The sequence below is a fragment of the Dermacentor albipictus genome, chromosome 8 (genome assembly GCF_038994185.2).
Source record: "Dermacentor albipictus isolate Rhodes 1998 colony chromosome 8, USDA_Dalb.pri_finalv2, whole genome shotgun sequence".
Lineage (NCBI taxonomy): Eukaryota > Metazoa > Arthropoda > Arachnida > Ixodida > Ixodidae > Dermacentor > Dermacentor albipictus.
The window spans coordinates 86890581-86903749 of NC_091828.1; positions in this window are offsets into that span (position 1 = coordinate 86890581).

A 13169-nucleotide genomic window follows, 5' to 3' on the forward strand; every position below is an offset into this window, starting at 1 on the left:
GTCTTCTCCGTCGGCGGGGTCCCCGGCCGTCTGGCTCATGACGTCAGTCTGGAGTGCGCGCCCATTTGTGGATGCTCGTGTGCATCCGCGTCGGAGGAGTACACGCCCCCTTTTTTCTAAAGTTGTATCCGACTATAGATCTTTCATACACAGCCATGCAACGTGATAGCCACTGAGCTACCCCGGTTATTTAAAAGGTGAGTTTACAATCAGTGAATTCCAGTCAGTGCCATTCAGTGCAAAGCACTAACCTAACGAGATACTTCCAACACATGTAAGGATAAAAAAAAAATGAGCACTTGCAAAAGATGCTGAGGACCTCGAAACGAGGAGTGAGACGAAAAGAATGATAAGCTTTAGCTTTACACTGCAGGAAGACGGCGGCATGGATTCGGGAGCGAGGGTGGCTAGCTGATGTTCTACTTCAGATTTACGAGAACGGCTTCATTTGTGCTGGTCACGTAATGCGTGGAGCAGATAACCGGTGGTCTATTATAAGTAGGAAAAAAATGGCTGTGGCTTAGCTAAGGTTAAGCCCAGGATGCGAAGCATACTAGCCTTTATTTTAGTTGTTGAACCACTGTTTAGCCTGGTGAACTGCTGTTGCTTGGCTATATTTGGTTCGGCTAGACGAAGAAACAACTCATGCGTTACTATGCTTCGCCTTCAAGAGTGGAACGCGACAGCGTTCCCGTCGACCCGCCAAGGGGTGTAAGACAATGGGCTACGGCGCAGCGACTACGCGCCCCGCACTGGAGGCAGTGAGCGTCGAGCAACGCAGCGTTCGGCGCGGCAACGAAATGTGCGCCTGAGCAAGCGACGACACGCCTGAGCCTTAGAAACAGCTCGTTTCTAAGGCAACACCGCATTCACTAGAGGCGCTTTTGTACCGCTTTGAAGCATCGTACTCGTGGCTCAGTGGTAGCGTCTCCGTCTCACATTCCGGAAACCCTGGTTCGATTCCCACCCATCGCATCTTGCAAGAGTTGAGCCAAAGCCACCTAGAAACAAGCGCAGCTGCTTATATACCGCCGCGACGCCGCGAGCGACGGCGCGAGTTGGAGCCCCGTTTCTCCTCTGTCGTGACGTCACGGTGTCACGTGGTATGGCATGGGGACAAAGGTCATTGAAGGCGACACCGCCGCGCCTGAGGAGCTGTGTTGAGCTCTCGTAATATGCATCGCATAAAAGGGATACCAATGGAGGGTAAACGCAGTCTTGGACGGTAGATGATTACAGGTGGAGTATTGAGATTAGGGGATTTACAGGCCTAGAATGGGATGGCTTACGTAAGACGGGGATAATCGAAGATCGCCAGGGAAACGCTGCCACTGGACCGTGGGCATAGCACAGGTTGATCATGGCGATGGTGATTGCATTTTGGCGGTCTTCGTTCCACTGCAACCACCATTGAGAGCTCCTCTACTGCTCCAACACGTTTAACGGGGACAGGCTTTCTCTGATTCCAATCTCGAGAGGGCTCTGCATCGCTGCAAACAGATTTGTAGCGCGGTAGGAACTACTCGGATGTACGATTAAATCTTTAAGGCTGTTCCAACTGGGATCGCAGAAAGAACATGGTCCTGCAGCATCGTGTATTTATAGTTTACTTATTCACGTATTAACGAGCACGTGGAACGACAACACTTCATTAACGTCTTACCTGGTGGGAGACATATAATAAAGCTCATTTAGGGTCTATATCATTTGAGATCACGGTGAGAAACCAACGCCTGTGCGCTATCGCTGGAGCGATTGGTCATGAGCATGACCAAACCTTTATCCGTCTAATTGTCGGCATACGAAAGTAATCATTCACAGTTCTTGTATGCCGCACGCCGTACAGACGGCGTGGCGACCGCTCCATGCGCCCTCTGCTCCAAGCGTCGTCTGCTTGTGCGGCTGACCTTTTCGTCTGCTTCTATATACGCTCGTCCACGCGACCATTGTCGCATAACCAAGAGCAGTTACTGCCAGAGAACGGTCCTCGCAGCGTCACGCCGCGTTGTGTACGATACGTTCCGTGCATGAAACGCCACGCGGACACGTTGTCTTCTGCGTTTCACGCGACGCTGCGGACCACCAGCCGCACAGTCCGCGGTTGCGGCAGACGAGAAACAGACGACAGCGACAGACGGTCGGGCGTACGTAGCAGACGTCATCGTCGTCGCCACGCAAAGGGGTCCCGTCGCCGAAACGGGCCAGTATTAAAGCGAACTAAAGGTAAAGAACACGCGGAAAAGAATGTAACGAACGAAGGGAAGCGAGCCGTGCGCTTTTAAGAGACCCGCCGCGCAAGAGCGCTTGCCGCTGCCGACAGAGTCTAAATCAGCCGGCGTTTCCTTTGTGGTCCTCTGACGTCCGCTCGCCATCGGCGAAGAAGAAAAGCCTTGACCCCTTCCCGCCGCAGTCTCCCCCCCCTACTCCCTCCCCCCCACTTCCCCACCCCCAGCGCAGTATACCCACCGCATCACTTGAGGAACCGGACGTTGCAGCAGCCGTGGCGGCGGCGGGCGCCGGCCCAGCAGCGGCTGGCATCTCGCGCGATACGAGATGCTGAGCGCGCCGAGTATGGCGTCGGGACCTACGCGGATGACGATAATGTAGCGGGCGGCGGTTTTCTAAGAAGGTCCACCGCGGCGTTGGGGGCATACTCATCACCGCCACGGGGACTCCGGGGCCAAAGTCACTTCGCGCGAACAAAACGTTCGTTGCTCTTATAGCAATAGTCGTCTGTAAAAACCATCGATGATATCTTGCGCTCTGTTACGATGTCCTGTCCAATACTGCCTGTTATAAAGTTTGTCACTTTAGCTTCCTCTCTATTGTCTTTCTTTTTCTATATGGCCACGTGCCTGCAACTGTTCTCTAGCTACAGCAAGTTGGTAAATCTAGATACTAATGACTAGGCAATCCTTGAACAAGTAGTAGATTACGCAATTACCCTCCGTTATACAGAGCTCCATTCACTAAGGTCAAAGCAAAAAATACTCGCGTACATTAACATATCTCTCCAAGTCGTAGAACATGCGCATGACTTTCCGAACAGCAGCCTTCCCAATGGCTAAACACTATTATGATCTATTTCTGAGTGCTAGTGGGGGGTGGGAGGGGGAGGAAGGGGAGAGGTTATGGTTGCCTGCAGTGGTGGCGTAATTTCAATGCGGGCAACAACAAAAAATGCGTATCAAACTTTTCTGTGTATAATGCGAAATCAAATGCTCGAAATTAATTAGGAGCTTTCAACTATGCGGCGCTTCATCATTATGCGGAGCTGAAGCAATAAACATCACCAATCATGTCCCAGTAAGATTCGTCACAGATGCACATTGCCAGTAGGAAAAATAAATTACTTTATTGAGCACCTTTTGTACATTTGCATGGTTCAGGCCTGCCGAAGCCTTGTAGGGCTTGTATGACTTCCTCTTTCACTCCCCATTCCCCTCCCCACGTGTAGGGTAGCAAACTGGACTCAGTCTGGTTAACCTCCCTGCCTTTCCGTTTTCCCTTCTCTCTCTCTCTCTCTCTCTCTTGTATGACAGGTAGCCGAAGCCGTGCTAGGTAAACATATTGCCTTGGCCGAAGCAGAAAAATAAACAGGCTTGAATTAGCCATGTCTAAAGAAGAAAGTCAGAATGCCGTACCAAGAAGTGCAAGGAACACAGTGAGCTTGAAGCAGATGAAAAGCGCGTGCCAAATATGGAAGTAGTCAGTGGAACGTACGCTTAAAGATCGATGTACGTGGGTGCAACAAAACACATCTGATCACGAAATGGATCAAGCATGTGGATATAATAATGACACAAGCTGGTGTTGACCCGATTGCACGTGCTCCCACATAAATAAAGAAGGACACAAGTAAAATGACAGACGGGAAACGGCACAGCAACGCTTAGTAATAAATGCAGGGCACGGCTAAGCAACTGTTAGTGCTACTTTATGTTGCATGGACTGAAGTTTAAAAACAAAAGCTAAGCACTATAATAATCGGATCGATGATTCGCATCGGCTTTTAAGCTTTCCTAAACGACATGGGTGCAAGACCGAAGAAGACACGAAACGTTTCGTGCATGTCAACATCATGCAAAATTATCACTTTTTAAACTACCAAACCGACACATGGGCTGTGAGTCACACCTCAGTGTTGTCCTCCGGATTGCTGAGAACCTGAATAGCGCCACAGAGGACAGGGACACACACGGAAACTAGAACACACGGCGCTAACGTCCGACTGTTTATTTCGGAAGCGGTACACTTATTTTTACGGGCTGCTTGCGCATGTCAACCGGAGTGTGACTTCATGTTTATGATAGCACGCGTATGACCTCTTACGTTGGTCAGTTGCTCACGAAATAGTGACAACGATGTGGTGTTTTACAGTGAAGCGCCGCCTGTTTAGACCTATTTAGTTTGCAGTTCGAGAGACAAATAAGCCCGGGTCAATGTCTGGCTCCGGATAATTTTCGACAGCCTGGGGTCCTTCAACACGTACATAAAGCAAAGTGCACGAGTGCTCCTTTCCATTCCGCCGCCTTCGGAATGCGGCCGCAGTGGCTGAGAATCGAACCCAATACCTCGCGCTCAGCAGCACATCGCCACAGCCCCTGAGATATCACGGGGAGTTTATGCCTTCCATCTTTGTCGCCTTTTCTGTGAGCTGTGCAAAGGCCCACTTATCCGTACATGGAGGACCGGCTAACAGCGCAGCAAGCTTTGAGTGACTCAAGAATAAATCACTTGTGACTTGAGTGTGCATAGCCTTCACTTACGGGCGGCGTAGCACAGTTCTTGCACTGTATAGCGTACGCTGGGCTGTGCAGTACGGTACAATGTTAAAGAGAACACGCAGCTCTGGTTAATAATTGATCGCAGCTGAATATGGCATGAAGGCATATGCGGTGCACAAGTATGCTCGGACGCGTGTGGTGCTTCACACGAAGCCCTCTTTTCCAATAAAGCTGAACAATTGTCGCTGTTTTTGTTTCCTCTATTGCTCTTAAGGTGTTCCCTTTAGGAGTTAACCGTGCTGTATAGACATACGCAGCGTAGCGTACTATACATAACGTGCCGCCTTACGCTGTCTGTCGCTGTACGCTGTGCGTATGTCTGTCCCGGCTATGTAGGCTATGTGGCACTGTATATGTGTACTAAAAGCTGCTAACTTAGTGCTGTATCTGTAATGTCACCGTTATACATAACAAGCCTGCCATAACAATCCTTAAACCCCGATGTTTGCTTCTGTAGTTTTTTTTTCCTCCGATGTTTGCTGCGGTGTTTGTGATAGTTAAGCTGCTGTAGATGTGCCTTCATTCGGGTCAAATTTGACGCTGGCTGCATAGTGCCAGATAAATTCCAAGGTATATTTATTTATCTGCAGAATACTGCCCGTCGGAACAAGGTCCAAGCAGGAGGGGTTGTTAGAGATTCAGGTGCATGTTAAGAAAGCCCAGGTGGTCGAAATTATTCTGAAGACTTCTGTCACAGCGTTCGTCGAAACGAAATGAGTAGTTTTCGGTCTCTAAGGCGAACAATTGAATGCATTTGGATTTACAACACCCACATTAAAAGAGCAAGAAAAGATCAGTCATAGACGAATACGGAATCAAAAATCACTTATTGCAGACAAGGAATGTAACTAAATGTAGACCAAGCAGACAAAGTACACATGGTTTCAAAGGCCTAACCCAAGAAGAGCCACCCCACGTCAGTACACGCAAAACAAGAACAACATGTCTGCTAAAGGTACAATTTTTTATTGGCAGCTGAGGTACATTCGAACTCAAGATATGTACGCTGGAAGGACGTGCCTATATTTGATTGATCGTGGGAAAAAAACGTAACACTTCGAGCAGTTTGCGCGAACGTAAGTTCAGACGACTGGGTCCGAACAAATAAACCGCGAGCGCAAAGCGTTGACTTATTCCTCTCCGGCGACTTTTCTTTCTCGCCGAAGATGACGCAATATCAACTCGCCAACACCTCACTAGCGATAAAGAACAACGGATGAAGCCCCCTTCATCGAAATAACGAAAAGAGAGTGCAGTGCGTTGACTCGCAACCGCGAGCATTCATGGTACGAAACCAAAGAAGACTTTGTGACACGAATGCTCACCAAACAGCAACCACTACCAACAACACTTGTATATAACTTCCTCCTCGCCATGCATATAAAGCGAAACAAGCAAACAAGCCATGCGCCAGTGTCCATAAACTTCCTTGTTTCAGTTACTGCGCATCGCTGGTACCAGCATAAGGCCTTTCCACATTATTATGCTCCCATACGACAATTAGTTCGGTTAGAAGAAATACAAGGGAAGGGAGAAATTGTTTTGTTCAACATTCACGGTGCCGAATTTACAGATATTTGTCGTCGCACTTAAAAAAATGAAGGTAAAAGGTACTGAGTGTAGGAAGTATATTTCTTATTTGAGACATCAATTTTCTACTTCTCCTATCTGGTATTGTTTATATTATTAATATGCCTAGCTCAACTGAAGTAGTTCTGTACGCAAATGATACTAGCGCATTCTTCTCCGGTCGCGACTTGCTGAACATTGTAACAAATGCTAACAAATTATTGTATGAACTATCATTACGAATAAATGCAAGCCAGCTTCAGATAATAATGCACAAAACAAAATTTAGTGCATTTCAATCTCAAAACGAATTCTGGATCGCATTCTATGTTTTTGAAATGAGAAAATTTATAACCTATGAGCTTTATATGATTTCTCGGTATGGTCTTTAGTGAACAGGTAACCTGGACCAATCAAGCTAATCACACGCGCACCAAAATATCGCGCTCGGTCCTCCTTACAAATAAATTAAGGTTTCTTTTGCCAACTTGGCTACACAATAACTGTATTTTACCCTTATCCAGTCACTTCTTCATTACTGCTTATTTGTCTGCGGTAGAACAGCATATACAAACCTTAACTCTTTATTTGTTCTGGAAGAGAAAGTAATCACAGCTATCGTTAGCATGCCTTATACTTCGACTACTCTAAAATACTGACAACCATAGGACTTGTTAAGGTATATGTTATTAACACTTCGACAAGGAATAAAGGCTCATTGTTTGATCCACAGCAAACCTTATTTTAGCTTTTGTTTGTTTACATGGCTTGGTGCTTTTTATGAACTATTCTGATATGCTTCTCGCTAGATTCCTGCGGTTAGAACTAACTGTCGACTTCATGCTAAGTACAGGGTAATTTAAAGTGTAAATAAACAACCAGGAGTCATCAGAAAGAAAGTGAAACAGACACTGAGCTGTATGCAAAGAATGGAGACAGAAGACCATGGAGATTTACAAGAATGAGAAGAAAGAAATTAGAAGGGAAAATATGTGCGATAACTCAAAGGGGATTGCCTTGCTCTTTGAGGCAAATTTTCATACTGGTGTATGAAATACACCCGAAGGTTGTGAGTCAGAGAGGTGGACACAACTTGCACGAGAAACCGAAGCGCATATTCGACTAATCAACAAAAATCACCTAATTATCTTTTGAATATGTTACGGCACATACTGTAATTTTGAATTCTAGCCGGTAACAACTGTGAGTGAATTTCCAGAATGAGAAATTGACGCCAGTTTGGAGATATGCGCCATGAAATTTAGCGGTAAGAATACACTCTTGTACCACTTAATTTTTAATAAAACGCTCTTTTATGCATTGAAGCACAAAAGTAACTGGAACGCCCATGCAGTATTTCGATTCACAGTTTGGAATATCATATCTTGAAATGGGTGTCATCGTGGAAATCAATTTCAAGTGGGTACGTCTTGCAAGCTCACCGGCTACAAATCGTAAATTGTAATATGTGACGTAAAGTAATTAATTAAAAAATGAATTACTGGATTTTTGTTAGTTAGTCGAACTTGTGTTTTGATTTCTCGTCCTTGTAATGTCCACCTCTTCGGATGATCCAGCTCAAGGACAAGGATTATGCTATCTGCCATAGGCGAGATCTAAGAATTCCATAAAACTTAAAAATGATCATCTTCTATAAGCTATGTTTGTAGCGATCGATTCATCCTGAACAAGGGATCTGTACAGATCCCGGAACATTAATTTATGTTTTTAGACGTTGGTCAGTGGCCCGTTGTAGGAATAACGCGTTTACCTGGCCAGATGGTGTTCCGACGAACTCTTAATTCAATCAGGAACACGATTAGCGGCATACAATTCGTTTTGTTTATACACTCCCATGAAGCGGAGACTGTGCATGTCACAGACAGGAGAATATTGACCAGCTATAGTGAATACCTGCATCGTATATAATTTGCAGTACCGTACACTTTCTTATCAGTTTATCATTATTACTTTTTCCAGCAGTTTCAGGTTTTTATTTCAGATTTTTTACAGGAAACATGAAATGGGTGGCAGGTTACATAAAGACGAGGGTCCCAAAGTCACACAAGGCCAAGATACCCTCGATTATTAATACAAATGGTAAAATACAGATTCGAAAAGAAAAAAACAACGCAGCAAGCTACAAGGAACAACTTTCGGCATTGTCAATTGTCGGGCGTGTTGGTAGACTGACTTGGAAAGCATATTTAGCGCCAGATAACAAGGATAGAATGGAGACGACACCACAGGCGCTACATCACAAGCGCATTGTGGTGTCTTCCCCTTTATGTCCTTGTTCACTGGCGCTAAATGTGCTTTACAAGGAGCTCACAGTAATCCACAAAATATCAGAAGATGACATAACGACGTACATAATATTTGTTATGCTTCAGCCCAAGCTATATTGCATAAAACAAAAAATGATGATGAATATTTCGGGACATGAGACAAACCATTTGACAATGTTACAGCAACAAATGAAGATACCATTGTTCCGCAATTTCAATTATTTTATTTTTATTTTGAATGTATTGCGATAAAGAAGACCATGCAGTTGGGGTTGCACAGACACAAAGAAATTGTTTTTATTGTTTCCTACCACAATATAAACTTTTGAAAGTAACACACAAGTCTTGTACGAATTGAAGAAGAAACTAACACAGAATGCGACAACCAGATCAACCGCGACAGTTTGATTCTTGGGCAGCAGCAAACTGGAATTACACGAGTACCTAGTGCAGTTAGTATAAGTAAAAATCTAGTGTCAATAAATTCGTGTGCAACTGATGAGTGACACATCAAACACATTTGGGAAAAGATGGCTGAACAACTTCGTCACAAGAAGGAGGTTATTTAGCCAAATAACGACGTAGCGTTCGACAATCAACCACTGTTATTAACAATGCGTGTTCCGTTTTTTTATTGTATGCTAAATAGACGATAAATGACAGTAATATGTATTTCCTAAATAAAGAATACCACAAGGTAACTGGCTATAGCTGTAAATGAAAATGCTAATAACGTGTTCTGTATAAATATGTCTGATTTGATTAGTGTTCTAGTAAAGAATGCTGACTTTTGTTTGAAGAAGCCAAGCTATGTGTTGAGGAAACTTCAGGCTAGAGCCTAATTTTATGTTCAGGAAGGGTACTCACAGTTTCACAGATCAGAATGTGATGACCATGTAGAAATGTCTTCGGCATGCGATATAGTATTTTTTGATCTCGGGAAATTGGGAACTGACTTTTGAACAGGGTTAGGGTAATCGATATATAACTGATAAGAATTAAAGGGAGCCCTTAAACAATACGAAAAACAGCACGGCTGAAACAATTCTTCGGATTTATGGAAGAGAAATGGTTGAGGTACTCAACTGGACACACATTAATACACTAACACTTAGTCTGCGCACCGCTGTGACATACAGCAGGGACAAATGATGGCAGAATACTAACTTTGTGTTTCCTTTAAAAGTAGACCTTACAGTACGCTCGAAACGTTACTCGGTAAACGAAGGGTAGAAAATGCAAAGATCAGGCAGCAGTCTCTGAAAGCGTTAACATAATGTATAAGCCAGTGTAGCATGTAGAAACACTAGCCCGTCCTCCCACGAGGTGCAAAAATCTACGAGGCAGGTTTCTGTACTGACGCTTATAACGTTGGCAGAGGGTGTTAAAGAAGACGATGCTAGGAGCAGACAATCGGCAAGAGTTATGCCTCGCGTTTAGGACTGATTAAGGTTTATTCGTAAAAAAAAGAGGAGTAGATGAGACCAAGATGTGACAGGCGAGATTTATCCTCTATGCAGCCTCACATAGACCCTTCTGTTATGTTATGGGCATCTTAAAGCCACTACTTTCATGTGCGTATCAACACCTCTGGCTGAGGGGCGTAATGCACAATTACTGCCTTCTATTCCAAGAGAAAAGGACGCCTTTCAGAAGCGGCTAGTTCGTCTTGATACAAGTTGACGCGGGCGTTCAGCACCCATCGACCGTCGCAATCCGTCCGCGTTGTGATAGTCTGGCAGATGTGGACCTACGTGCCAAATTTGTCAAGCTTCCCTTTCCCTGCACAAGAAAAAAAAAAAAAGAGCCGCCGCACCATCAAGAGCGTGCTTTGTGCGAAGCAACGTTGTAAACCATCATTCGTTACTGCAGTTCGTAACCGTTTAGGCACATCGCTTTCGATTAAGCAGACGACCCGATATCGTTCGCGTCGTCTGCTTGGCAATGCCGGCTGAGGCGCCATATTTGTTTTTCTTTGTCTGCACCACGCAACAGACGAAGGCACGTTGCAGACGAAACTGGGCGCCTCTGAAGAGCCAGGCGGGCTTAGGGTACTGCGTGACGGCCCTTCCAATGATGTTGGCAACCATGGCGGGGTCTTTTTCTTCGTCTTGGCACTCTCGTTATCGTTCGATCGTTTTTCATATGCCCTCGCGCGTCCTTCGTTCGGTTATTAATTCGCCGGCCTTCTTCTTCTTCTGTCCTTTATGCCGTCGCCCTTTTAGGCCGTGTTTCCTTTTCTCTTTGCCCACAGCCATACACACGGAAAGCGCCGGCGCGGCGTTGCCGAACCGCACGAGACGTATGGATGTAAGCGGTCAATTTATGATTCATAAATCGCGCCTAATATGACCGCAGCGACCCAGAAAGGGGATACGCCTCCTTGGTGCCGCTGGCCGGAAAACAAAAAAAAAGCACGCCAAACAAACACAAATGCCTGGGAAAGAGAGAGAGGGTGAAAGTGCAAAGATGGCGATAAACAGAAACGAGGCCTAAAGTTGACGGCGGAGACGGCGAGCGAGAAGCCGAGGCAGAACGGCACCGCGATCGTCAAAGAAACATCATATTCGACCTCTGAGCAGAAGACGATCAAAAAGAAGCAGAAGTATGCGAGCTAGCAGAAGTAAAAACGAAGAAGTAGCAGAAGTAGAGGTCCGATCGGGGAGAAAACGCAGGCGCCTCGCATAGAGCGGCGTCTTCGAAGAGCGCGTACATAAAAAAAGCAAACCCCCCTCCTCTTCCACGTCGAGTGATTCGCTCTGCAGAGTAACAAATAAAGAACGCACAGAACAGACGATGGCGGGCGCCCGAACGGGCGCCACCGCTTCGTCGTAACGTCCGTCCTCTCCACTATATGTCCTGCGATGCGTCTGACTCCGGGCCACCGCTCGGCCCGGATTAAGGGCTCCGGAAATTTAGTGCTAACAGGAAAAACAAAGATGGCGCCGAGCCACTCCTGCTTTTCTTCTGCTCTCTCTCTCTCTCTCTCCTGCTACGTTCCTTCCTCAGCCTGCTGCGCTGAGCGTGGGTCCACATACCGTTGTTTCGTGGTTTCTTTGTACGAAAGCTCCACGAAATTAACACGTACTTCACTGCGACCCCTACCTGGAGCTGAAAGTCACCGTCGTCAGGCACGTCTGTTGTGTTGCCTGTATAGTTAGGATTTGCCGTCGCGAAAGCTTGTTCAACTCTAATTAGACTGGATGACAGTCCTGAAGCAGATGTCTGCGGCTGCGAGGCATCGAACCCATGTTGTGTCAATGTCCTTAACGTGACTTAAAAATCAATCTCCAACGCGCTGAGAGGGCTGTACCATCGTCCACTGCCCACGGTTCCGGACACTATCCGAGCACCATCCCTAACCGCCGACTGTCCATAAGGCAACGTAGGCGCTTTTGTGCTTCCCCATGACAACAGGCCTGTGCGGACCCCTCTGACTGCGTCGTCCGTATTTGCATATGACGCAACAGGCCGGCGCATGAATCGACGAGCAGCATCGACGAAACACAGCCGAGATGTTCACGCCGACCAGAAACGAAATTTGGATGGTGTACACATACTCCGTCGATGTTTCGTACGCCTCCTTTCTTTTTTCTAGATTCGGCCTGCTGACTATACGAGGGTTAGTAGACGACGACGAGTTAGGGTTAGTAGACGACGACGACGGAAGCTTTGCACGGCACGACAACAACCCCATTATGACCTAGACGGCAGCACGACGACAACGGATTAACTCTAAAGTAACGACGACGGAGTGTTTTTCTTTCTTTCTTTTTCGTTTATTCACCCTAAAGGCCCAGCTTGGGCATTACATAGAAGGGGGGGAGGGGGGAGAATAACAATTGATACACAAAGGTATAAGGCAACGCGCATGTAAGTCGAATATCCTTATATGAAGTCGTACGTGCTATGCGACCTTTTTATCTCTTCTCATTCGACAACATCAGACGCCAATAAATCTTACATCACACGAACGATAATCTTACATCCTCTGACATATCTGAAGAAATGTAAGAAGAAATATCCATGTTTCTAATTTCCGAATGTTTTATTAGGTGTTTCTTTGGATACAATATGGTCAGTTATTTCGGCTATATTACTCGGGAGATGATTCCATGATGACGCCGGCATGCCTGCAACGGAATGACGAAGACCGTGACGACGATCACGTGACCAGGCCTGCACACCTTGGCTTTCTTCTCCGCTCATTTGCTCCGCGGAGGTCAGATGCTAATCCGGCCATTCGATTTTCAGTGATGCCGAGTCCAAAGCACCGTGGGAGTCGGTTCAGGCGCGAAGCCGAGGAGAACCGACAAGACGAAGCTGCGCATCTTGCGGAGGGACGCGTTGCGAATTTCCGGGACGAATGCGCCCGGCAAGTGTCAACAACAACTTAAAGGTACACTAAAGTGAAAAATGATTTCTTCTGCATCAGTAAATTACCTTTCTACGACCCTAAAAATACCACTCTTACCACGATAAGACGCTTGGTAAGCCACAAAAAGAGCACGAACGAAATACGGGT